Raw genomic sequence first — 27963 nt, 5'->3', positions numbered from 1 at the left:
TAAACAGGGGCTGAAAAATTGGGCCTTAGCCAATGGTGGCGGTGCCCAGAAACAAAAATATTCTTACAAGCTATCAGCATGATCATTGAGGAGGAAGAGGATAGTCACTCAGCATAACAGGATAGTCACTCAGCATCAGCATAGGCAGTCTTGAAGGGATCTGACATTTCAAAAAAAATTATTCGGTTACATCAGCATCAGGTGCTTGGTAGCTGGTGGTGATCCAAGACTGATTCATTTTTATGAAGGTCAGTCGCTCGACCAAGTCGGTGGACAGGCGCACCCTGTGATCAGTTACAAAGCTTCCAGCAGCACTGAATGTGCATTCCAAAAGAACGCTGGATGCAGGACAGGCCAGTAGCTCAATTGCATACTGTGCAAGCTCTGGCCAGTGATCCATCCTCAAGACCCAGTAACCCAGAAGATTTTCGGTGGGAAAGGTGTCCAAGTCAGATGTTCCCCCTAGGTATTACTGCACCATGTAAAACAGACGCTGGCAATGGTTGCTGGAACCGATCATACCTTGGGGCTGCGGACTAAAAAATCACGCATCGGTCAGATGGTCACCGCTCCTTCTTTGACTGACTGAAGCCTCGGCAACACGTTGTCCAGGAACAGGAGTTTGTAACCTCCCAGTCCCTGGGAACGCATTGCACAGACCTTTCTGCAAGGCCTCCTGAAGATGTTTCATCCTCTGCTCCCTCTGCTATGGCAAGATAAGGTCTGCAACTTTACTCTTGTAACGTGGATCAAGGAGGGTTGCCAGCCAGTAACGATCCCTCTCCATGATACCACGAATACAAGGATCCTTCCGCAGGCTTTGCAGGATCAGGGAGGCCATGCAGCGTGGGTTTGCTGAGGCATTCGATTCGGAGTCCTTTGGGTCACTAAGGATGACATGATCTGCAGCCACCTCCTCCCAGCTACGTACAAGTCCATGGGTTTCTTGGGACTGTAAATGATCCCTTAAAGACTGCTGCTGATGCTGAGTGCCAGGCTCCACCTCCATGCTGACACAATCCTCTTCCTCCTCCTCCTCGTCCTCTTCCTGTGTGATCGGCGGGCACACAGGAACACTGTCTGGATAAAGTGGGCCTTGAGAGCTAAGGAAGTCCTCCTCTTTCTGCCTCTGTTCTGCCTCAAGTGCCCTGTCCATTATTCCACGCAGCGTGTGCTCCAACAGGTGGACAAGGGGGACAGTGTTACTGATGCATGCACTGTCACTGCTCACCATCCTTGTGGCCTTCTCAAATAGTGACAGGACAGTGCATGCATCCCTGATCATGGCCCACTGGCGTGGGGAAAAAAACAAGCTCCCCCGACCCTGTGCTGCTGCCATAGTCACACAGGTACTCATTGATGGCCCTCTGCTGCGTGTACAGCCACTGCAGCATGGCCAATGTTGAGTTCCACCTGGTGGGCATGTCACAGATTAGGCTGTACTTGGGCAGGTTAAATTCCTTTTGGAGGTCTGCCAGCCGGGCACTGGCATTATATGACCGGTGAAAATGCACACAGACTTTCCTGTCTGCCTTAAGACATCCTGTAAGCCTGGGTACCTGCCCAAGAACCGCTGCACCACCAAGTTAAAGACATGAGCCAAACAGGGCACATGGGTCAGTTGTGCCTGTCGGAGGGCGGAGAGGAGGTTGGTGCCATTGGCGCAAACCACCATTCCTGGCTTAAGTTGGCATGGTGTCAACCACCTTTTGAACCTACCCCTGCAGAGCTGACATAATCTCTGCCCCAGTGTGGCTCCTGTCCCCCAAGCACACCAGCTCAAGCACCACATGGCATCTTTTGGCCTGCGTACTTGCGTAGCCCCTTGAACGCCTACAGAGCACAACTGGTTCCAAGGACAAAGCACAGGAAGAGACCATGGAGGAAGAAGAAGAGAAGGGGTGGAGGAGAGAGGTGTGTTAGAATCACCAGTAGTGGCATTTTGGAGGTGTGGTGGCGGAACAACCTCCAACACTACTGCACCTTGTCCTGCATCCTTCCCAACTGCCAGCAGAGTCACCCAATGCACCATGAAATTTAGGTAATGTCCCTGTCCATGCCTGCTGGACCATGAGTCAGCGGTAATATGCACCTTACCGCTGACCGCCCTTTCCAGCGAGGCCAAGACATTGCCTTCCACATGCCGGTAGAGAGCCGGAATCACCTTCCGTGAGAAAAAGTGGCGTTTGGGAACCTGCCACTGAGGAATCGCACATTCCACAAACTCACGGAAGGGGGCAGAGTCTACCAACTGAAAAGGTAGCAGTTGAAGTGCTAGCAATTTTGCCAAGCTAGCATTCAACCGCTGGGCATGTGGATGGCTGGGAGCGAACTTCTTTCTGCGGTGAAGCAGCTGGGGCAGGGAAATTTGCCTGGTACAATCAGACGTCGGTGTACCGATAGCAGATTGCCCACAAGTACTTGGCTGTGACACACCTAATTCTACACCTTCATTCCTCTCAGTGCGGGTCTCAGAGAGGACTGAAGGTATAGTGGGGTTGGAGATCCCAGCTGATGAGGAGCAAGGAGAGGTCCTCTTTGTTCTTTGGTGTGGGTCTTTTAGGTATGCTTACCAACAAACTGCATGGCAGGTCAACATATGTCTGGTCAAGCATGTGATGTTCAAGCGGGAGATGTTTTGGCCACGCGAGATACGCTTGAGATATATGTTGCAAATAGCAGCGGTGCGATCTGATGCACTCATCTCAAAAAAGGCTCACACCAAAGAACTTTTGGAATAACGCACAGAGACAGCAGCGCCCTGCACATGCGGAGCTCTGCGGTGTGATGCAGTCAGTGTGCTGCCCTTAGGCTGGCCCCTGGAGGGCATCTTTCCTCATTGGTGATGTGCCTCCTCCTCCTCCTCTCTCCTATCAGGCACCTACGTGGAGTCAGTGACCTCATCATTCCCTCCCTCCTCATCACTGGAACAAACCTGGCAGTATGCTGCAGCAGGGAGAACATGACTGCCAGATTGCTGTCCTTCTTGGGCACCCCCTCTGTCTGGGCTCACGTTACTGCCTTCCTCTAGCTGAGTACCATCATCGGAGCCTTCAAAACGCTGGGCATCCTCCTGGAGCATGTACCCAACACTGTGGTCAAACAGTTCGAGGGACTCCTCAGGAGGACATGGTGGGGCTAGGGAAGGAGTTACTGATACCATTAAGCCGAGGGAAGAGACCGCGTTGGCAGCTACTTTGCCAGACAAAGTACCCTGAGCCTGGGTGAGAGAGGATGAGGAGGATGAGGACGGCTTGGTCATCCACTCGACCAAGTCTTCCGCATGTTGCGGCTCAAAATGGCCAGCTGCCAAAAAAAAGGCCAAACGTGTCCCACGGCCATGTGCTGATGAGGATGCACCATGTCCACGCCCAGCACTGTTGCCTCTAGACACAGAGATTGCTTGCCCTCTTTTATTGGCTTGTGACTGTCTGCCTCTCCTTGTTGGCCTTGCAGACATACTAATGGCCTGCAGTGAGATGTAGCTGCACGAAGCTGGGATGTATATATATATACCGATTATACTGCAGCTAGCAGAATCAACTGCCTGCCTGTAGTATTATTAGTTTGAGAACACCTGCAGTTGTCTTCAGGTAGCTATACTGTAGGTGCAACTATGCAGGGTACACAGTACAGTAACTGGAAATATTTCAAAGAGCCTACACAAGCACCTGGCTACAGGTTGCTATACTGTAGGTGCAACTGTGCAGGGTACACAGTACAGTAACTGGAAATACTTCAAAGAGCCTACACAAGCACCTGGCTACAGGTAGCTATACTGTAGGTGCAACTGTGCAGGGTACACAGTACAGTAACTGGAAATACTTCAAAGAGCCTACACAAGCACCTGGCTACAGGTAGCTATACTGTAGGTGCAACTGTGCAGGTTACACAGTACAGTAACTGGAAATATGTCAAGAGCCTACACAAGCACCTGGCTTCAGGTAGCTATACTGTAGGTGCAACTGTGCAGGGTACACATTACAGTAACTAGAAATACTTCAAAGAGCCTACACAAGCACCTGACTTTAGGTAGCTAAACTGTAGGCGCAACTGAGCAGAGTACACAGTACAGTAACTGGAAATATGTCAAGAGCCTACACAAGCACCTGGCTTCAGGTAGCTATACTGTAGGTGCAACTGTGCAGGGTACACAGTACAGTAACTGGACATACTGTAAAAACACCTGCCTGCCTGTCAGTATATTAGGAAGAGAAGAACAGGATCTAGCTAAACTGAAGACAGTGTATATATATATATATATATATACATATACAACATCTGGGATGCATATATATACACAATACACTGTAAGTGCAGCTAACTGACTCTACCTGCCTACTCTATCTAACTTAAATCAAATGACACTGTCTCTCTCTCTGTATATCTCTCTCTCAATCCAGAACACACTACACAGGGCCGACATGCAGGCGGCCTTATATAGTGTGGGGCGTGTACTAAACCCCCTGAGCCATAATTGGTCAAAGCCTCCTTGGCTTTGGCATAATTATGGCTCTCTGTACACACAGCGCTGTGATTGGCCAAGCATGCGGGTCATAGTGCATGCTTGGCCAATCATCAGCCAGCAATGCACTGCGATGCCTCAGTGAATTATGGGCCATGACGCGCCACTCGAATTTGGCACGAACGGCCCATATCGTTCGTAATGTGGCGAACGACCGAACACGCGATGTTCGAGTCGAACATGCGTTCGACTTGAACACAAAGCTCATCCCTAATCAGAAGCTACCACTCCCCCAGGCAACCCCATGGGATTTCTTTTGTTGCCTGGGGGAGAGCCGCGTCGTGCTGCTGTGGTGTAGCTTATAACTGGTCAATATGAGGGTATTAGGATCCAACCTTTTGCTGAATCATGACTATAATAAATGCAATCTTAACTCGTCAAAGGAATTTCACTGCTCCTGACCATAGTTCCCACGGTAACCACACTTTCCTGCTTTTCGCTAGGTAACCACTGCTGGATGCCATCGTCAGTTCATAGCTATAGTGGAGGTTCACCAGTTCAAGAGTTTGCTCAATGGAAGGCGTCTTATCTGTTTTCCATAGTCTGGTAATGGACAGTCTGGCCGCTAGTAAAATGTGTGTTGTCACATGCCTAACATGTTGGGGCATTGCGTCTATGTTGAGATTTAGGAGCGCCAGTTCAGGTGTTGGAGTTATGTTTTGAGCTGATATGTCTGACGGTACTCGGAAAATGTTGACCCAGTATTTTTGGATGTGGTCACATTTCCACATTATATGGAACAGATCTCCTTTGGGTGTTGTACATCTCCAGCATGTGTCTGGAGTTTTAGAGCTAAATGATGCCAACCTGGACGGGGTTAAGTACCATCTGTGGGATAGTTTTTGGGTGAGTCCCCATAGTGCAGAGCATTTTGTGGCCTTGTAAATTGACTGTATAGCTCGTTGCCATTGGTTTTCAGTGTATGTATGCCCTAAATCATTTTCCCAGTGAATGTGGGGAGATGTTTTAGTGAAGAGGAGTTTTTGGTGAAGAGTATTATATTATAGCGATATCCCTTTCCTTCTAGGGGATGTGGTTGTCAGGTATCTCCAAGCCTTCAGATGTACCGTGTATAGAGGCAGTTTGAGTGTCTCAATGCAATGTTTCACTCTGATGTAAGAGAAGAGGTCCGTAGGGGTTAAATTAAATTTGCTTTAGAGGAGAGGGAAGGGTTTCATATTATTGCCCTGGAGTAAGTCTTGGATATAGTGGATGCCCTTTCTAGTCGTGTTGCAAAGATAGGTCAGGGGAAAGGTGATGAGGGGATTCAACCGGGAATGGTATCTGAGGGAGGTTGGGATAGGTATCACTTTCTGTGGTCAGTTTTTTCCAGGCATGAACCGATGCTAACATAGTGGGGGATAACGTAGAAGGTAGTTTGGGATTTAAGGGGGTACTCATCAGCCACCATTTCAGATTGGGGGAGAAGCAGTGATTGGCTTTCTATTTTACTCCATAACTTAATTGGATATGGTTGGAACCACTCAGTAAGTTGATCCAACACCGATGCTGTGTAGTAATCTTCAAAGTCAATGGTCCCTGATCCTCCCGCTAGTTTATGTTTCATGAATCTCGAATGAGCACACCTAGGTTTAGTTCCTTTCCATATGCATTTATTGAGTGTGGAGGGATTTAAAAAAGTATTTGGGTATGGGGATGGGGAGAGTCCTAAATAGGTAGAGAATTTGTGGCAGGTGGATCATTTTGAAGGCCACTAATCTGCCTGACCAGGATAGTTCTTGTATAAGAATGGGTTGAGTTTCAACGTGTAGTTTAGCGAGGAGTGGTTTATAGTTGACCGAGAAAAGGTGTTTGACCGATCTAGTGAGTTGGACTCCAAGGTATGAAATACTTTTGCCTGACCAAGCGAAATGGAATTGGACTTGTAGCAAGTTTTTAGTTGTGACGTCTATTTTCAAGTCTAAAGTGTGTGATTTAGAAGTATTTAATTTATAGTAGGAGATTTTTCCGAACCAGTGAAGTAATTTTTGGGCTTCAGCTAGAGAAGATGTTGGGTTAGTCAGGATTAGAATTACGTCATCAGCGAAGAGACTTATTTTATGGGAATTTGCACCTATCTTTAGTCCTGTGATCAGAGGGTTCGAGTGCACGTGTTCCGCCAAAGGTTCCATCATTAGGTTAAAGATTAGTGGTGACAAGGGGCACACCTGGCGTGTGCCGTTTGTTATGTTAAATGGTTGAGATAGCATGTCTAGTGAATATACCTGTGTGGACGGAGTGGAGTAAAGTGCCATTATGGCCTTATAAATGTTGTCTCTGAAGCCAAATCTAAGTAGTACTTTTTGTAAATACATCCAGTGAACCCTGTCGAACACCTTCTCTGCATCCAATGAGAGTAGCAGAGCGGAATCCGTTGGATTTGGCATGGTGTATTAAATTAATCATTTGCCTAGTGGCATCTGGTGCTTGTCTTCCCTTGGTGAATCCGGACTGATCCATGTGTATGAGGGCAGGCATGATCTCCATCAAGCGTCTAGCAATGGATTTGGCATAAATTTTCACATCTAGGTTTAAAAGAGATATAGGACGAAAGTTCTGAGGGGAGGTTGGTTCTTTCCCTGGCTTCGGGAGTGTAATAACAAGAGCACTCAACGATTCTTTGGCAAACAGGGAAGAAGAGGCAGCATTGTTACAAATTTGGGTGAGGTGAGGGATCAATGTATTAGAGAATTGTTTATAATATTCCCCAGTCAAGCCATCTGGGCCCGGGGCTTTCCCTGAGGGTAACACCGATATTGTCGCAAGAATTTCCTGGTCTGTGAAGGGGGCATTTAGGAAATTTAGTTGTGATTCGGTCAACTCAGGGAGAGTGATTTGGTTCAAGAAAGCGTCAATGTCCTCGTTGGAGGGTTGATACGTATTTGTGTCTTATCTAATGTTATAGAGGGCACTGTAGTAGTCACTAAATGCGTTGGCTATGTCTTGTGGGTTAGTTCATTTTTGTTTAGTGTGTGGGTGGAACAAGTGGGTTATTTTAGTTTTAAGCCTTTTCCCCTTCAGGCGCTGTGCCAGTCTTTTGCCAGTATTGCATTTGTTCGAATGAGTTGAGGAGTAATGTCCTCAATTCCTGTCGTAGGGTTAGTAGTTGGGCCAGTATGGTGGGGTTCGGGTTAGTTTTGTGGACGGTTTCAAGTTTAGCAATTTGTGATGTCAGTTCATCAATGCGTTGCGTCTTCTTTCTTTTACATAGTGATTTCATTATGACACTGCGGATTACCTCTTTATGCGCATTCCACACCACAACGGGGTCAGTCATTAAGGTCAAAGTATTCTGTCAGATGAGCTTCAATTTCCTGGAAATAGGTTGGGTGCTGTAGTATGTAATTGTTGGCTCGCCATAGAAATGTATTTTGCTGGCGTCCTGTGTCGTTGATAGAAATTGTGATCGGGGTGTGGTCTGACCATGTCATGGTGTGGATCACAGATGCGCTGATTTTTTGCAATAACCACTTATCTGTAATAAACATATCTATTCTTGAGTACAATTTATGATGTGGGGGAAAGTAGGTATAGTCCTTTTCAGAACCATGGTGGCATCTCCACACATCATAAACATCTTGTGAGTGGAGGAATTTGTTCAGTGGGGACTCTCTTCTTTTTGCTGCCGAGGTGGTGTCCATGTGGACATCTGCTACTAGATTGAAGTCTCCACATATTAGTAGATATCCTTGCTTGACTGCTTGGGCTTTACGTAAGGTTTGCCTAATGAAGTTCATCTGGTTGTTGTTAGGGGCATACACATTCAATAGTGTGTAATTTACTTTATTTAGGGTGCAGATCAAAATAACATATCTACCATAGGGATCTGAGATCGCTTGAATTAGGTGAAAGTCCACAGTGTACTTTATGGCAATAAGGACCCCTCTTTTCTTGGATGCATAAGCGGCATGGTATACGTGGGAGTATTTGTTGTTGGAGCAAAGGGCTACCGATTCGGTTACTAGGTGTGTCTCTTGGACACATATGATGTCACTTTTCAGCTTTTCAGACGTTTGCCAAAGGGAGTGTCTTTTGGCTGGGTGATTTAGGCCTTTGGCATTAAGTGATAAGATGTTTAGTGGCATTGCTGCAGGTTGGGGAAGTGTTTGGTGGTATGTGAGATGGTTAACACTTACAGTTAGTAGAGTTCAGACTGGAGGCAAAGGTGGTGTGTTTTGTCCGTAGATGAGGTACCAGTGGAAGTGGAGGTTTCATAGGTACGTGAGCTTGGTACTATATCAGCAGGAAAAAAAAAAACAATAAGTCAGATCAACGTGTACGTACAGTTACAATGTTGGGATCTTCCTGTTAGTTATACTGTACTTTTATAGAGTAAAAGGTGGCGGAGGGTAGCACAAAAAAAAAAGCTGAGTCAGCTAAGCTGCAGTGGGGGGGAACAGTTAGTAACAGAGGAAACTTAGTAGTAAACAATGAACATTAAGCTGTGAGGGAGAGACTTTGCTAATGTAGTAGGCCCATTAGAATCAAGTATGGGGGTTGTGTTGGTAGCTTTTGGTCTCCTGTTGCCGACGTTGTTGGAAATCCCTTTGTTGCTGCAAGGGTGGGGTCCCATCTTTGGGGGGTTCCAGGATGATGCCCCATTCATGCAGGAGTCGCATTCCTTTTTTCAGATCAGTGACAACGTGAGTGGTGCCATTCTTAGGAATGAGGAAGGTTGCAGGGTAGCGCCACTTATATACGATTCTGTGATTATGGAGGCCTTTCATGATTGGGTTCAAATTCCGCCTAAGCTGAAGTGTATATTTGGATAGATCAGGATACAGTTGTAGCCCCTCATAGGGATGGGGTAGTGGCATCTTGGACCGGGCTTCTGTCATCAACCTTTCCTTTACATGGAAAAAATGGATCTGCATCAATACGTCCTGTGGTATGGAAGCGGCTAGGTGGGGAGGCTTTGATATCCTGTGGATCCTGTCTACAATTAAATCTCTAGGTGACGCATCAGGCAGAATAGAATGCATGAGATCCCTGGCATATTTTTGAAGGTCTACTGGTAAAATATTTTCAGGGACCCCCCTTAGCTTGATGTTATTGCGTCTAGAGCGGTCTTCCAAATAGGCCAGCTTGGCCCGTACCCACTCCTGCTCCTCTTTGACTTCTGCATATGTGTCAATCAGATCGTTTACAGTGGTTGTACATTCTGACATACCCCGCTCAATAGTAGTAACCCTGTGAGCCATATTTGTCATATCTGTGGTAAATTTATGGAACAGGGAAGAGAGATCTGTGATCAGAGACGTTTGTAGCATGTCTTTAAGTGTAGTGTCCATGACTGTCTGTCCAGTAGTAGGGAAGGATGCCATGGAATTGTGCAGGGCCTGCTTGGATTGCAGGAAGGCCTGGGACTCAATTAGTGGCTGAGGCGGCTGCTGGTGCGGAGCATCCATCCGCATCCTAGCTTTGGCTGGGCTGCTGGTAAGGGGGTCTGCTTCCTGGTTATGTGTAGGGGACAGGGGAACCGCTGTGGTGTTTATTTCTCCCTGATTATCATCTGGGAGATCTGTGTAAGCTTCTTGCGGTGTGGCTGAGCCGCCGCCGTCATCTTGGATCACACTGACCTCAGTCTCCAGCGGGAACGTGAGTGTAGTTAGCTTTTTCGGCTTATGGTCCCCCATCCTTTTGCGGGACATGGTCGGCAGAGGTGCGGGGAGTCTCTGGTGTGAAGCTGGAACTGGATGGCTGTGCACAGCGGGCCTGAGTCATTCCGTGATTCTCCCTCACTGAGGAGCTGTCCCGCTAAGCGTCCATCTTCCTCAGGGGTTACCCACGCCCCCCACTCAGCAGGTATTCTAACGGCTATTTCATCCTTCATCCACCCTGGATGTTTGAATTTACAAGTCCGGATATAAGGGAAAACTACAGAAAGGCACAGAGAAACTGATTGACACACAAGGTGATTCCTCGCTCAGCTGTTTGATATCCACTTCTCTTGTGCCCTTTGGAACTCGTGCTCTGTCTGCAACAAGCTCACCTCTCTCCATGACCTCTTTATTGCCAACTCATTTAACCTACTCGCCATTACCGAAACCTGACTCCACGAATCCGACACTGCATCTTCTGCTGCCCTATCCCATGGTGGTCTTCTCTGGACTCACTCCCCCAGATCCAGCGGACGTAAGGTAGGAGGTGTCTGAATCCTTCTAGCCCCACATAGCACCTTTCAGGTACTTCAGCCACCTCCCTCTCTGTCACTCTCCTCTTTCGAAGCACACTGTATTCGCCTTTTCACTCCAATTTCTCTAAGGATAGCTGTGATCTACATACCAGTATCAACCTTTCTTGAAGAGTTCTCTGCCTGGCTACCCTACTTTCTTTCTTCTGAAACCCCCACTTTCATTCTCGGGGACTTCAACATCCCTATTAATACTAAAACTCCTTCAACTTCCAAACTTCTCAGCCTAACATCCTCCTTTGACCTGAAGCAGTGGATACATGCTCCAACTCACTCAGAAGGCAATATCCTTGACCTCGTGTTCTCTCACCTTTGCACTCCATGCAACCTCTCTAACTATCCATCCCCTCTCTCTGATCACCACCTTATTAGTTTCACTCTCTCCCTCTCCTTCACCTCCTCTCCCTCCAACCACCTTAAAGTTACCCGCAGAAACCTACTTCATCTCAACCCTTCTCTTCTCTACTCTGCTATCAACAACCTCTACGACAAAATCTCACCCCTATCCTGCACCAACCTAGCCACTTCTGTGTACAACGCTTCACTTCTAGCCTCACTGAACTCACTTGCCCCCCTCACTACACACAGAATCAAGCCCAGACCCCTTCAACCTTGGCAAACAGATGATACTAGAAGTCTGAAAAAACATAGTCGTGCTCTGGAGCACCTGTGGCGTAAGACTAAGTCCCAGAGAGATTTCTACCAATATAAATCTGCCCTCCAAAAATACAACTCCAGCCTCCTCTCTGCCAAGCAGACCTATTTTACCACTCTCATTAGCAACTTATCATCCTGTCCCCGTCAACTCTTCTCCACCTTCAACTCTCTACTTCATCCTCCACTGCCTCCACCCGCCAACTCACTCACTGCACAGGAGATCGCCAATCACGTCACAGAAGATTGATACTATTCTCGCTGAGATCTCTACTGTGCCGACACCCTCCACGCTTTACACTTCATGCCCACAGGCAGAATCATTATTTCCCTCTTTCAACCCCACCACTACAGACGAAGTTGCTAAACTACTTGCTAATGTCCACCTTACCACCTGCCCTCTGGATCCTGTTCCCTCACAAATGTTACGTTCACCCTCTGGCCCTATACTACACTCTCTAACCCACATCTTCAATCTCTCCCTCTCTTCTGGCATCTTCCCTAACTCTCTAAAACATGCACTTGTCAGACCCATACTTAAAAAGCCCTCACTGGACCCATCCAATCTTAACAACCTACGCCCCATCTCCTTGCTCCCCTTCTTATCCAAACTACTCGAACATCTGGTCTACAACCGACTGAGCGTCCACCTCACTGATAATGGCCTTCTCGATCCCCTTCAGTCTGGATTTCGTCCTCAACACTCCACAGAAACTGCTCTCCTAAAACTAACAAACGATCTACTAACGGACAAAACCAATTGACACTATTCTGTACTCCTACTCCTGGACCTCTCTGCTGCCTTTGATACGGTTGACCACCCTCTCCTCCTCAAAAAACTACAGGCCTTTGGTCTCCGTGACTGTACACTTCACTGGTTCTCTTCCTACTTATCCAACCGCACCTTTAGCGTTTCTTATAACTCTACTTCCTCCTCTCCTCTTCCTTTCTCTGTTGGGGTCCCTCAGGGTTCTGTTCTTGGACCTCTACTATTTTCAATCTACACTGCCTCCCTGGGTCAACTGATAGCCTCCCATGGCTTCCAATACCACCTCTAAGCTGATGACACCCAAATCTATTTCTCTACCCCTCAGCTCACTCCCTCTGTCTCCTCACATATCAGTAATTTACTCTCAGATATATCAGTCTGGATGTCTCACCACTTCCTTAAACTCAATCTAGCCAAAACCGAACTTATAATTTTTCCTCCCCCTCTATGCCTCTTCCCCTGATCTCTCTGTCAAAATCGATGGCACAACTCTAAGCCCATCCCCACATGCCAAGGTTCTAGGTGTAGTCCTAGACTCTGAACTCTCCTTCAAGCAACACATCCAATCACTGTCCAAATCCTGCCGCCTCAACCTCCGCAACATCTCCAAAATACACCCCTTTCTAACCAACAAAGCTCTTAATTCACTCGCTGGTCTTCTCTCGCCTCGACTACTGCAACTCCCTTCTCACTGGCCTACCTCTACATAGTCTATTACCTCTTCAATCCATTATGAATGCCGCTGCCAGACTCATCCACCTTACCATTCGCTCTGTGTCTGCCACTCCTCTCTGTCAATCCCTCCACTGGCTTCCGCTCGGCCATAGAATTAAATTCTAAATTCTAACAACTACGTACAAAGCCATCCACAATTTCGCCCCCAGCTACATCACTAGCTTAGTCTCTAAATACCAACCTACTCGCTCTCTTCGTTCTTCTCAAGACCTCCTGCTCTCTAGCTCCCTTGTCACCTCCTCCCATGCTCGCCTCCAGGCCTTTTCCAAAGCCTCTCCAATCCTATGGATGGAACTCCTTACCCCAATCTGTCCGCTTATCTCCTACTCCTACTATTAGCTTTCAGAAGATCCCTGAAAAGCCTTTTCTTCAGAGAAGCCTATTCTACCCACACCTAACAACTGTACTTTCATTTTTTTCCATCAGCTCATCCCCCACAGTTATTACCTTTTGTCTCCACTTGACCCTCCCTTCTAGCTTGTAAGCTCTAACGAGCAGGGCCCTCTGATCCCTCCTGTATTGATTTGTATTGTAAGTGTACTGTCTGCCCCATGTTGTAAAGCACTGCGCAAACTGTTGGCGCTATATAAATCCTGTATAATAAAAATAATAATAATATTGAACACTATTGCTTTTTCCATGGTAAGTGAAATGGACTACTGAACACAGCAGACAATGGCAGACCATCTGCAGCATACTATTGTCCATATCTCGGGTAAGGTAAATTACACTATATACCTACCCGCTATGCTCCTGTTATCCAGGCAGTTTGGTCTCTGCAATTAATGACCACTGTGCAGGCTATTTTCCTGTGTCCTATGGATTGCAACACATTTTAGTGCTCATGAAATGGATATTCATTCGCTTTAAACCAATATGCCAATACCCCTTTGCCGTATACCCCCAATAGCCATCAAAAGCTTATTTTGTCAATAATTTCCAATCGTACGATTTTGAATGACTTTGAGTTATACAAGTTTTTGCTATTTTTCTATACTTCCATAATAGGACTGCCTGGCTCTACGTCTGATGTTGCCAAATTGCTTATATTCATATAGCATTTCTATGGCCCATATATTTATGCACGTGTAGTGAATACGCTCCCTTATATGTTTGTTATGCTACGCACACACGGTCGGACATTGATCGGACATTCCGACAACAAAATACATGGATTTTTTCCGATGGATGTTGGCTCAAATTTGTTTTGTCTACACACGGTTGCACAAAATTGTCGGAATTTCCGAATGCCATGAACGCGGTCACGTACACCACGTACGACGAGACTATAAAAGGGCAATTCAGTATTAAGCGCGGCACCCTTTGGGCTCCTTTTGCTAATCTCGTGTTAGTAAAAGTTTGGTGAGAGACGATTCGCACTTTTTCAGACCCGTGGTTTTCAGATCGTTTTCTGCTGTTCAGTTTGTGCTTGTGGGTTTGTATCTCTTCTTCAGTGTGTGCAGCGAGTTACCCTTGACTTTGTCATTGTGTTCTTGTTCATTCGTTACTGATTTTCAGGTTGCTCTTCACAGGCCTTGCTGTTCTTCAGTGCGTTCTGTTACTTCGTTCTGACCAGCCGACCGTTTTCTAGCCATGTTGCGTGTACGTACTCATTGTAGAGTTCGTGCTGTGTGGGGGCTTGGTGTTGGGGTCCTTTGTCCTTTGGTGTTACTTTCACACAAGCCCAGTCCATGAACAGGGCGAGGAGGAGTTCATGGACCAAGAATTGGTTGCTCCAGTGTGACCAATTCTGTCACATGCCTTTGCTCCATGAGATCCGTGAGAATAATCCTGATGATTTCAGGAACTTTTTCAGGATGACGGACCCCGTATTTCACCGTTTGTTGGCTTTGCTTACCCCCTGTATCAGCAGGCAGGATACCTGCATGAGGCAAGCCATCACTCCAGAGCAGAGGCTAGTTGCCACCCTGCGGTACTTGGCGATGGGGAGAAGCCTGCAGGACCTCAAGTTCTCGACAGGCATCTCCCCCCAGGCTCTGGGGATCATTATCCTAGAGACCTGTTCTGCCATCATCCAGGTCCTGCAGAAGGAGTATATTAAGGTAAGATTTGTATCCTTTAACATCACATTTTATTGTATATAATGTTTGATAATGTATTGTTTTTCTTTCATCATTCCCTAATTACCATGATTGCAATATACTGTGAATGTCCCCTTTGTCCTCATGCATGCTGTAATTTTTTTATATATTTTTTGTCCTTCATACATATTTGCCTTCACTAACCTCCCCAGCATGCTCTCCTGGGCCTATATTCACCTCATGTAGTCACTTAAGAATGTATTTTGTCAGCTTCATAGTAGTGCTTTACCCTAAATACCCCCTAAAATGTTTAAAATTCTGATGTGTGCTTTAAATTCAGGCAGAGTGCCAGAGGTTATTTTTTTTGGGTCCCAAAATCATTTGGTACCCTCCCTCCCCCCCAACTGCTAACTCAGCTGATACCAATCCTCTATCTGCTGACTTTGCCAAACCCATACACACTATACCCACCTGTTTTTTGGTCATATTTCTGGATGAATTCCCCAAAACATGTAGTGCAAGGGCCTGCCTGAATACTTTCAAATGGAACATTTTTAGGTTTCTGTATCCTATTATTATCTTGATAGGTAATATCGGAATGTAAAAATGTGTACAGTGTGTATTTATATCTTTGTATTTTGACACTTCTTACCTGTCCAGTGGGCTGCCAATAGTGTAAGTAAGGAGGGGCTGGCCAAAGTAATACACATTATTTAGGCATTCATCTCTCAATGAAGTGGAGAGGGTTACCTTTCCAAAACATCTCCCTCCCCCCTCATAAAATTTATAAAATGGCCCATGGGGGGGGAATCTGATAGGTGGACCTTATACCTTTGTCTTTAAATAGTCCCTAAAATAAATGTTATACTGATGTTGGCCAAGAATGTTTGTGTCTAATCTGCTTTCCATGTTTATGTGCAAAATGATTAATTTTTTATTCTTGTTTGACTCCACAGTTTCCTTCCAAAAAACAGGAATGGCAGACTGTGGCCTCCCACTTTGCCCAGCGGTGGGACTTTCCTAACTGCAGAGGGGCAATTGATGGGAAACACGTCCACATTGCCCCACCACCCAACTTGGGGTCATACTATTACAACTACAAGGGGTTCAATAGTATTGTGATGTTGGCGGTGGTGTTGGCTACTTACGAGTTCCTGTATGTGGATGTGGGGAAGAATGGCCAGATGTCGGATGGTGGAGTCATCACCCAGACGGTTTTCTACAGGCATCTACAGAATGGCAGCTTCTCCAGAAGACAATGCTGAAGGACTCCCATTCATCTTCGTTGCGGATGAAGCGTTTGCGCTGGGGGACCATCTTATGCAGCCATTCCCTATGAGGACCCTCACCCCGGACCAGAGGGTTTTTTATTACCGGCTGGCTAGAGCCAGAAGAGTGGTGGAGAACACATTTGGAATAATGGCCATCCGGTTCTGCCTATTTCTTACACCCATACACATGGCGGAGTATAAACTGAATCACATCATCCTGGCTTGCTGTGTTCTTCACAACTTTTTAAGGAGAAATTCTGTGAACTATGCTGGCTCAGTTGAGCCTGAATCTAGAATTAATCTAAATGAACCAACCCTGATGGCGCTTGAAGCTGGCCGTCCTGGCTTGCCCCCCAGAGTGCCCGCGAGGTCCGTATAAGATACATGGAATACTTTGCGGGTAGGGGGACCATCAATATGTGAGACAATGTCTGAGACCTTTTTAAAATAAAACAAAATTTTTTACGTCAAAAATATTTTCTTACATTTACTGCTTGTGTTTCTTTTAGCTGACCCTGACTGAAATTTGCGGAGTCCTGCAAATGGCGTGAGTGTGTAACATTATAAAGCACCGTTGGATGTTATTTACTAAAGCCAAAGACACTTTGCACTACAAGTGCACTTGAGACTGCACTGAAACTGCAATAACCCCCATTGTCACAGAAAACACCAATTTTACCACAAAAAAAGTTTAGGAGCATTGAAAGAAGAAGCCACACATTGTTGATTATCAATCTTTTTAATCAAAGCACAATCACATGTGCATTTATAAAAGGTTTTTAAAACAAACCAACATGTTTGTTGTATACATTTTTTAGGTGACATTAGAAGTAGAAATGTCCTTTTATGGTAAAACAAGCATGTTTAAAACCAACAAGAAATACACAAATCTGGAACATACAAAGTTCAACTTTTGTAGAAATTGAAGGCAATATCAGACATGAGTATTTATAAACTGTGTTTGATATTGCGTTCAGTAGATGGGGTGATGTCACCCCTGGAAAAGCCAAATTTTGAAGATGCACACAAATTGCCGAATGTCAACATGTGCTAGCTGCCATCACAGGGGATCAAGGGACGTGTTTTGTGGGTGCATCCCCTTCCTCTCAGCTACTTTATTATTGAGGAAGGGGTTGCACCCCTAAAATGCATACATTGATCTCCCGTGATGGCAGATAGCACATGTTGACACACTGTGTGCATCTTCAAAATTTGGCTTTTTGAGAATAGTTAAAAAAAGTGCATAACATTTTGGGATAAAATAGCCAACTAAATTAGGGATTTCAAGGGGTTTTAAACTCTCCGTAAAACATCAATGATGTTCTTCATTTTGTTTTGAACATCATTGATGTTTTGTTTGATGTTTTCCAAGTCCCTATTACACCCCATGATCTCCCGATCATGATCTGGGCACTTTCACTGCTGAAATGACCTTCATCCACAACATCACGATCACCTAAAATATAGAAACCAAAAAACACCATGTATAATAAATATGCCGGCATCCATCTCTTACCTGAGCCTGTGGTCGCAGACACTCACCTGTTGTGGTGACAATTTCTACCGCGTCTCCCTCCTCCTCCTCCTGTTGGCTTTGTGGCATTTCCACTTCTTCACTCTGATGAGTGGTGTTCTCCGAGTCTTTTTCTCTCCTATGTAAAAAAAAATAGGTATACTTAGCACACAGATATTTGATGGCAGAAATAGGAATATGAACCATTGCTTGGAAGTGGGGTACAATTGTCTATTTTGGCAGAGTTACAAGATGAATAAATATTTTTTAACAAGCTTGAATACTTACCTGTTTTGTACAAGCTTCACAGATGGAGACACCCCTATCGTATTCACTGGAGCACCTGTGTGGGACCCCCTAATAAAAAGGGTGTTCTGGTGTCCCACACTAGTGCTCCAGGGTCCATGTGTTGTGTAAACAGCTGCTGAGTGTCCTCTCCTTACACAGAATCTAGTTTGCATTTTATTCTAGTTACAAACCCATCTAGGACAACAAACTTATTTTAAGAGAAGTAGGCTAGCAAAAATGTATTGAAATGCATCGGGCCAAAACATGGTGTTTTCTAGGCTGAACGAACAATGTTTCCTACGAACGAATAATGTGTCCATGAACATGAAAGTTGCCATTTTAAACTACAACAGTAAAGAAAAGCACATGGAGCAGTCAGAACGTTCTAAAAAGAACGAATAGGAACACAGCACAACTACTTACTTTTTTGCAGCACTCTCCTGATTCTTCTATACTGATCATGCTCCCTTAATTTGAGGTCCGACCACTGTTTCCGGAGTTGATCCTTAGATCAACATACCCCAAAATTCTTCTGCAGACTCTTCACAACTTTCGCCATGATCTTGGTCTTTCTCACATTTGGGTTTGGGTAAGGTCCATACTTCAGTCATAGTCTGCCCTTTTCAGTATGTCGACCATCTCCAACATCTCCACAAAGGATATTCAATGCCTTAAATTGTCTCCTCCGGGATCTGGACGTTTCTGGCTCCAGGCTTTCCTCCTCCTCCTCCTCATTGGTGTAATTAGCACGCACCTGCTCTGTCTCCGCCATGTGCTCTTCCCCACTGCGCCGAATGAGAAGGGGTGGGGAATAGACGAGAAAGAACGTCAGGGGAGGGTGGAGTTTCATGCATGCGCAGTGTATATAAAGCATAACGCGCGTGCGTAGTACGTACGATCTGTGAGCGAAGGAAGGAGTATCGGAAGCACCGATCGTGATAATGAAGGTAACATTTAAAATTGGGCCAATACTGCTTAGAAATTGAGGCCTATACTGGGACAAGATTAGGAGACATTAGCCTGACATTAGGGTTTGTCTTGTGTTGTGTCTTGCAGAGAAAATGGAAAATGGATATATTGAAGGATCAGGACTTTATGACCATATTCATTGATCTGTTCAGGGAGATGCCTTGTCTGTGGCAGGTAAACCACCCAGATTATAAGAACCAAACAAAGAGGAAGGCAACGCTGGATAATTTGCTGCAATTTGTGAAGCCGGTGATCCCCACGGCAGACATCCCTTATTTGAAGGCCCTAATTGGTGGCATGAGGAGCACTTATCTAAGGGAGCACAAGAAGGTCCAGGATTCCCATAGATCAGGAGCAGCAGATGACATTTATCTCCCCAGGCTGTGGTACTATGACAGACTGCATTTTCTGGCAGATCAGACTGAACCTAGGCCAGCACTCTCCAGTCTTTCAACCAAAAACTACAAAATGACCACGTAATAGCTCATACTCTAATGATTATGGAATTTGTACTTTGCTCTCTGTCACTCCTCCACTTTGGAGGTTCTGGCCATAGCCTATAGCATATGCATGTAAAAAGAGTTATCCCTGGGAGATCCACAGATTGGGTATCCCTGGGATAAAAAAGATGGCTACTTATGGTCAGAAAGGGCAGTCAGAGAGATAATGAGTAAAAAATATGTATCAAATTTTATTAGTGTTTAGAAAATCAAACTCACTGGTATAAAAACATTTAGTTACCTTCCATTAGGGTTAACAGCCCTGGGACCTCTGACAACTTATCATAAAATGATACTACACATGTATAGCATAACAGGTGATGTATCAATGTAAAAGATAACAACACTGGGACCATCAATACATACACTAAAACAAACCAACAAATAACATACAATGCAGGCGCCTTATGTAGTTCACCTTTGCATAACAGTCCCTGTGGCTAATTGCCAATGCTATTATTAAGTTATAAGGGAGATCTAATTATGTAGTATATGATGGGGTTGTTAGGCAAAGGTGATCCCCGGGGATGCTGATGACCTGAATTGGCTAGATGGATAGGATCTTAAATAGTGCTAAATATCAGGGAGCGGTTAATGAAACAGTTAATGATGCAGCGAAAAGCATATAAGGGCTAAGCCTGTGTGAGTCCCTCAGGTTATTAGAAAGTTCTTTCAAAATGTTGGTATTCAATTTACTGACCCATACTTATATTAGTAAAATCAGGACTTGGATGTACGAAGTATTTCTAGAGATTCAGTTCATGGTTATAATCAGGTTGGTCAGGCAATGGCTAAATGCATGCGAGTGAGCAGTAATAGTGGAAGCGCTAAATTAGCAGTCCCTTGTGCCTCTGATTTTCCCCAACTTGTCACGGCTCCCAAATCATTAAAGATTTTCTATACACATCATTCATAATAATAGACTGGAATGTTTTCAAGTGTGTAAGCCAATCATTAATAATACGTTACCGCCTTCCTTCCTTAAATGGACTCCGGTGTGTTAGGGATGAGACAGGCTCCTTGCTTTTCCCAGTTACCTGCGCTTGAATGGTGGGACAGCTGTCAGAGAGTGTGGAATCTCCATAATCAGACAGTTACATGTCCCGCTGCGCTGGATAATTTGCTGGTTCCTGATGGATCAGGTATCATGGTAGTCAGGCGGTTGGTTGTTCGTGGCTCCACGGCACTTCAGTATACGGAGGGTCTTCGCTGCTCCGCTCCTTCACTATCTGAAGGTGCATCTGGGATTACTAACACGGCGTCCCTGCATGTAGCTTACGTCGATGTAGACTGGAATGTTTTCAAGTGGGTAAGCCAATCATTAATACTACGTTATCGCCTTCCTTCCTTATGTGGACTCCGGTGTGTTAGGGATGAGACAGGCTCCTTGCTTTTCCCAAGGAGGAGATCAGCAAACATAAATATAAGATCTACAAAGATGCCATCATTAGGTAAAAACAAATGGCTAAGTATGTTCCTGGAAATGGTTCAGGCAGACTTGGGAGAAATCCCCTGGAAGCAACTAGGTCACGACAACCTCATCCCAATAGAACGTCAGGCACTAAAGGAACTCAAAGAGGCAAGACAAGTCATAATCAAAAGAAGTGACAAGGGCGGGAATATCGTCATTATGGATGATGAGGACTATAAAAAAGAAGCCAAACGCCTTCTGGGAGACCCCAATACTTATCAAAGATTAGATCATGACCCCTTTCCCAGGGTAGTGCGAGAACTGAACAGTAAATTGGATGATGCAGTAGAAGCGGGTCTACTAACTAAAAAAGAGTTTGAATACCTTTCGGTAGATGACTATAATATTCCCACCTTCTACTGCATCCCAAAAGTCCATAAGTCCCTGAAAAATCCCCCAGGAAGACCAATTGTTTCCGCCATCCGAGGACCTCTGGACAGAATAGGAAAATATTTGGATTCCCTCTTAAAAACTATGGTGAATGAACTAAAATCATTCGTACAGGATACACGCCACTACTGGCCAAGGTCACAGATCTGAAAATTACAGAGGAAGCATGGCTAGTAAGTATCGATGTAGAGTCATTATAAACATCGATACCACATAGCTGGGGAATAGCGGCATTCAAAGGATTCCTGGAAAAGAGTTTCCCACAATTCGGGTCCCAAAATGAATTCTTAATCGAACTTTTGGAATTCGCATTGAACAACAATTTCTTTCAGTTCTCAAAAAAGTTTTACCAACAGATTAAAGGCACCTCAATGGGGGCAGCATGGGCGTCGGCCTATGCGTGCCTCCATCTGGGAAGTTGGGAGGAAGAGGAGGTGTTTAGTCATCCGATGTACCTCGGCCACGTACATACGTGGCTGAGGTACATCGATGACGTGCTGGTCGTGTGGGTGGGTGACACTGACTCTCTTCATGAGTTTGTCGCAGAACTTAAAAGCAATGAACGTAACATACGCCTAACCTATGCATACGATCAGCACAAACTATCTTTTCTAGACCTGACCATCAAACTTGAGGAGGGCATGGTAAGTACTTGCACCTATCGCAAACAGACGGCGGCAAATACATTACTCAGAGCCGATAGCCATCATCCCCCCTGGCTTAAAAATGGAATCCCCATAGGACAGTTCATAAGAATAAAGCGAAATTGCTCTAATGTAAAAGATCTAACTAGGGAGTCAAAAGAACTGTATAAAAGATTCCGGGAAAGGGGGTACTCCCATCGACAGATCCGCAGGGTGAGACAGAAAGCATCAGCACGAACTAGGGAAAGCATATTAACCATAAATCAAAAACGTGAACCATCAAGAACATCAGAACCAGGTCCAGTGAGACTTATCACTACATATGGAGCACAGTGGGGCTCTGTACGTAAAGTATTGGAAAAAAACTGGAATGTACTGCTGAAAAATAAAAGTATAGCCAAAATAGTGGGGGAGAGACCTAAGATGGTGGCCTGGAGAGCAAAAAGCCTTGGGGACATACTTATACATTCAGAATACACTAAGCAACAGAACCCCACCTGGTTGTCCGAATTCCCGCGCAGTAGAGAAATGTTTCCATGCACAAAATGTCAAATATGCCCATTTGTTGAAAGAACAGACACATTTAGGGATGCAAAAGGAGAAAAAGAATACGAAATCAGAGAATTAATAAATTGTTCCACCTCTAAGGTGGTATATGTGATTACTTGCCCATGTCCCAAAATCTACATAGGGAAGACCAAAAGGCCCCTTAAGGTTAGAATAGGAGAGCATATTAGAGATATTAAGAAGGAAAGGGAGAGAGCTGCAAAGGGGGGGCAAAAGGAGAAAAAAGAAGAACGACCAGTAGCCAAACATTTTGCACAACACCATTATGGCAAAACAGAAGGCTTAAAAGTTAAAGGTATATATGTCCTAAAACTTTCAGAAAGAAGAGGAGACTTTGATCGTATCCTCTTACAAAAAGAAAAATGGTGGATATATACCTTGAAATCTCTAGCACCCCTCGGTATGAACACAGAGTTAAATTTACAACCATTTTTAAATCAATGAAACAGCTTAGAGATAAAGTTAAATCTTCTGCAATGTATATTATAGGTATACCCAGATAACTCTTTATGTGTTCCTCTCTGCTTTTCCTCATCTATTCTGCACTTACATTCTTTTAGATCTCTCTCTTACTCTTCCCTGTTTTTTCCTCCTTCCCCCCCCCCTCCCCGCATCTTTCCTTCTCCCCCCCTCCTCCCTGACCTTTTTCTTTCCATTCTCCCTCCCCCCTCACCCCCCCTCTTTCCATTTTCCCTCCCCTTCCCCATCATGGCACTGATGTATTCCTTGTGGACTGGCTGGGAAACATTTAGTTTTTCCAGCTTGTCATGAGTCCTCAAGAAGTTGGGACAGTGACTATAACTGAGGTACCAGACTGATTTCAAGTCCTGATTTCCCGATTGGTTTCCCCGATTAAATTGATCTTACTTATATAAGATATTAAGTGTATTAAACCCCTCATCAAATCTCCCCAGCAAGTAAACTGTAATATCAATGTCTATATGTCTAATGTTTTCATAATTGGAAATATATGAAACAGTGAAAGAACTAGCAACTACTAGTATATAGAAGAGAGTACTGCAATATCAGAGAAATATAGGGTTAACATGGAGATGTCACAGATGAACGAAAGACAACCATCCAAGCTGTCATTTAAGTTTGTCCTTTTAAAAACAACTTTCTTTGAATGAAAACAAAAGGAGGAGCGATCACACCCTGAGTCACTATAAAGGAGAGGTGGAGACCAGCTCCTTCAACGTCCAGTTGAAGCTACGTAACTCAAATATTGCGAAACACGTCGACGTAAGCTACATGCAGGGACGCCGTGTTAGTAATCCCAGATGCACCTTCAGATAGTGAAGGAGCGGAGCAGCGAAGACCCTCCGTATACGAAGTGGTAGAATGAGCAGAGCTGTAAGCATGTCTAGCGCAAGCCGCTGCTGAACTGAAGTGCCGTGGAGCCACGAACAACCAAGCGCCTGACTACCAGGATACCTGATCCACCAGGAACCAGCAAATTATCCAGCGCAGCGGGACGTGTAACTGTCTGATTATGGAGATTCCACACTCTCTGACAGCTGTCCCACCATTCAAGCGCGGGTAACTGGGAAAAGCAAGGAGCCTGTCTCATCCCTAACACACCGGAGTCCACATAAGGAAGGAAGGCGGTAACGTAGTATTAATGATTGGCTTACCCAATTGAAAACATTCCAGTCTATTAATGTGAATGATGTGTATAGAAAATCTTTAATGAGTTGGGGAAAATCAGAGGCACAAGGGACTGCTAATTCAGCGCTTCCACTATTACTGCTCACTCGCTTGCATTTAGCCATTGCCTGACCAACCTGATTATAACTATGAATTGAATCTCTAGAAATACTTCGTACATCCAAGTCCTGATTTTACTAATATAAGTATGGATCAGTAAATTGAATACCAACATTTTGAAAGAACTTTCTAATAACCTGAGGGACTCACACAGGCTTAGTCCTTATATGCTTTTCGCTGCATCATTAACTGTTTCATTAACCGCTCCCTGATATTTAGCACTATTTAAGATCCTATCCATCTAGCCAATTCAGGTCATCAGCATCCCCGGGGATCACCTTTGCCTAACAACCCCATCGTATACTACATAATTAGATCTCCTTTATAACTTAATAATAGCATTGGCAATTAGCCGCAGGGACTGTTATGCAAAGGTGAACTACAAAGGCGCCTGCATTGTATGTTATTTGTTGGTTTGTTTTAGTGTATGTATTGTCGGTCCCAGTGTTGTTATCTGTTACATTGATACATCACCTGTTATGCTATACATGTGTAGTATCATTTTATGATAAGTTGTCAGAGGTCCCAGGGCTGTTAACCCTAATGGAAAGTAGCTAAAGGTTTTTATACCAGTGAGTTCGATTTTCTAAACACTAATAAAATTTGATACATATTTTTTACTCATTATCTCTCTGACTGCCCTTTCTGACCATAAGTAGCTGTCTTTTTTATCCCAGGGACACCCAATCTGTGGATCTCCCAGGGATAACTCTTTTTACATGCACTCTCCAGTCTTCCTTCCACGCTTCCTTCCCCCCCAGCTGAGGCTTCTGATGTCCAGCCTGGGCCTTCCAGACAGCAACATGTGGAGGAGCCCAGCTTGAGTCAGGTATAGCATTCTTCTAAAGATTTCTGGTTGTCAAATTAATGATGTTAAATCTATGTTAGTTTGGAGTACTAATTTCTGATTGTGATTAATAAACCAAAAACTAAAACGATGTTCCTTTTTCATACACAGGAAAGTCTCAGCCAGGAGGTGGCCAGGCCAAGTAGGCTGCCCGATACCCAGGTCCCTCCCCTCCGCCTTCAAAGAAAAAGTGGCAGGAAGAGGAGTAATCTGGAGGAAGCAGCAACTGGGCTATTTTGGAAGGCTACTGAGGCCCTCAGAACACTCCACAGTGTTGAAGAGGATTTTGCTGACCTAACAGCATGCAAAATGCTGCAAATGGAGGAGGGCCAATGCCTCTTATGTGAGTTTCTCATTTTAGAAACTCTAAATAAGGGGTTGAGGGGCCAACTCCCATGCCAAAGCCACATTTGTGAGCTCACCCATGGTCCTCCTCCTCCTCCAGGTCCTACTCCTCCTCCTGCCACACCTCCAACACCAGAGCCACAGCCGGAAAGGAAGCGTGTAAGGAAGACCAGAGAGTGATGACCTGGGTTCAGTCTGGTCTGGCAAAAGATGCAGGCTCTTGTATGACCACAGCTTGGGGACATACATGTCATCTGTTGCTGTTCATGATCTCTTGGACTTCTGGACCAGATTGTACTCCCTTATATATGAACTCCTCAGGCCATCAATTTTGCAGTAAAATAATTAATGTGTGCCCTGGGGTCCAAAGGCCCCTTAATAAAGGAATTTTGCTTTCAATTATACTTGCCTATGTGTGTTTTCCTTCAAAAAGGACAGTTTGTTTGTGAGGAGGCAGCTACATTTCAAAAATACAATGTGAAATTAACAAGAGACACCAACACCAAACAATCTCCTTGAGATTCAATTAACAAAAAAAAAACAAAACACAAGATCAAGCTTTAAAAATATACACAAAAAAAAGACACAAAAAGATAATTTTTTAGTCAGCTGTGACAAATAAAAATATATTGATGAAATCATGATAAATAATAAAGAAAGAAGTTTGTGAGAAGTCTGTGTGAATATGAGCAGCAAAACTACTTAATTCTTCTAGCATTATAAAGAAAAAGAGAGCCCTGCATTAAACAATTTAAAACATTACAGCGTGACGAAAGTGCTATATCCATTCAGAACGCTAATTTTACCAGACTGAGCAGTTCCGTCTCGGAATTTATTCTGAGCATGCGTCGGAATTGTCCACACATGGTCGGAATTGACGCGATCGGATTTTGTTGTCGGAAAATTTTATAGCCTGCTCTCAAACTTTGTGTGTCGGAAAATCCGATGGAAAGAGTCCGATGGAGCCCACACACGGTCGGAATTTCCAACAACAAGCTCAGATCGCACATTCTCCATAGGAAAATCCAACCGTGTGTACAGGGCATTAGTCTGTTAGTCCATCTGTATTTGTCTGGTCATTGACAATGTTGTCATTAGATGGTGAACGGTGAAGTTGCATTAATTTTATATTCTGTATAATCAACTATTGTGTATTCATACAATTAATAAATTTCTATGTTGTTATAATTAACTAGTTATTAATTCAGACACTATATCTCTGTGGCTCTATATGTGGTATCTTTTTCTACGCCCTTTCTTTCTCTGGTGTAGTTTCTTCTCATTATCGTATGGTCAGCCACTGAGCCCCACCCATCCACAGAGTGAGTAAATGAATGTCTGGCTTTTCTTTCTTTCTTTCTCTAGTTTGGTTTCCATACTTTTTTCTGTCTTTACCAGCTCTCTGTAGCCTGAAGTCCTAGAGCTGAGTGATCAGGGATGTTTGATTACTCAGTTCTTGGTCTGGAGCCGGCAGAGGACCAATGCTACATCCACCTAGGTGAGTATAATTGTTTTTTTTTTTTCAGGAATCCCATACTTTTCTTTTAAAAAAAACTATTTTAGCCAGCAGATGAAAGTTTTGAAGTGGCACCCTGGATGGATACACATGTTACAGCTTTAAATTCATTCATGCATAAATTCATTATTTTTTTAATGCAATGTGTAGGTTAATTTGACTTGCTATCCACCACTTTCAGTCCTTGTAAAACAGTTCTTGAGTGTGAGAGGTAGCTTATGTGTTGATAAGGAACATTCAGATAGGAGGAGAATACAAAGTGACAAAGATATGAGCTCATCCCTATGCTGCGCCTCCTTTCACTGTCCAGTTACAAGTTGATATGGGTCCATGACAGCCTGGGCTCAGTGAAAGCTCATTTAATGCTGGGTGAGGACATGTATAGGTGTAAAATAAATGCAGCAAAAGCTGTTTTTTAATTTTATTTTTAATTTTTCTCTTGGTTTTGTTGTTTGAAGTTCTGCTTTAAGCAAACCATTAATTATATCCAGTAAACACACCACAGTTTACAAGCTAGAAAGTTTACCAAATTTACCTTAAAGCAGAGTTCCACCCATTTAAAAGTCAGCCACTACAAAAAGTGTAGCCGCTGACTTTTAATAAACAGACAATCACCTGTCCCACGGTCCAGTGATGTGGCCGCCCGAAGCCTCACTTCTCTCCCCCTCCTCTCTGCTGCGCTGGCATTGCAAGAGTGGGTGCTCGGCTGTGGCTTCACAGCTGGGCGTGTACTGCGCATGTCCGAGCCACTCTGCGCGTTATGAATGGCCAGGCAATCTTCTGGTACCTATGACGTGTCCCAGAAGATTGCAGGGAGGGAGGGGGGAGAGGTGAACTTTCACTCTGCGACGTGGCGCCAGGAGAGGAAGTGGGAGCTGAGTACCTGTGAAAACTAGGTACCCCCCCAAAAAAAGTGACATGCCAAAATGTGGCATGTCAGGGGGTCACAAGTACTTA

The sequence above is a fragment of the Aquarana catesbeiana genome, linkage group LG09, assembly GCF_042186555.1.
Source record: "Aquarana catesbeiana isolate 2022-GZ linkage group LG09, ASM4218655v1, whole genome shotgun sequence".
Lineage (NCBI taxonomy): Eukaryota > Metazoa > Chordata > Amphibia > Anura > Ranidae > Aquarana > Aquarana catesbeiana.
Note: the sequence above shows the minus strand (reverse complement) of the source record.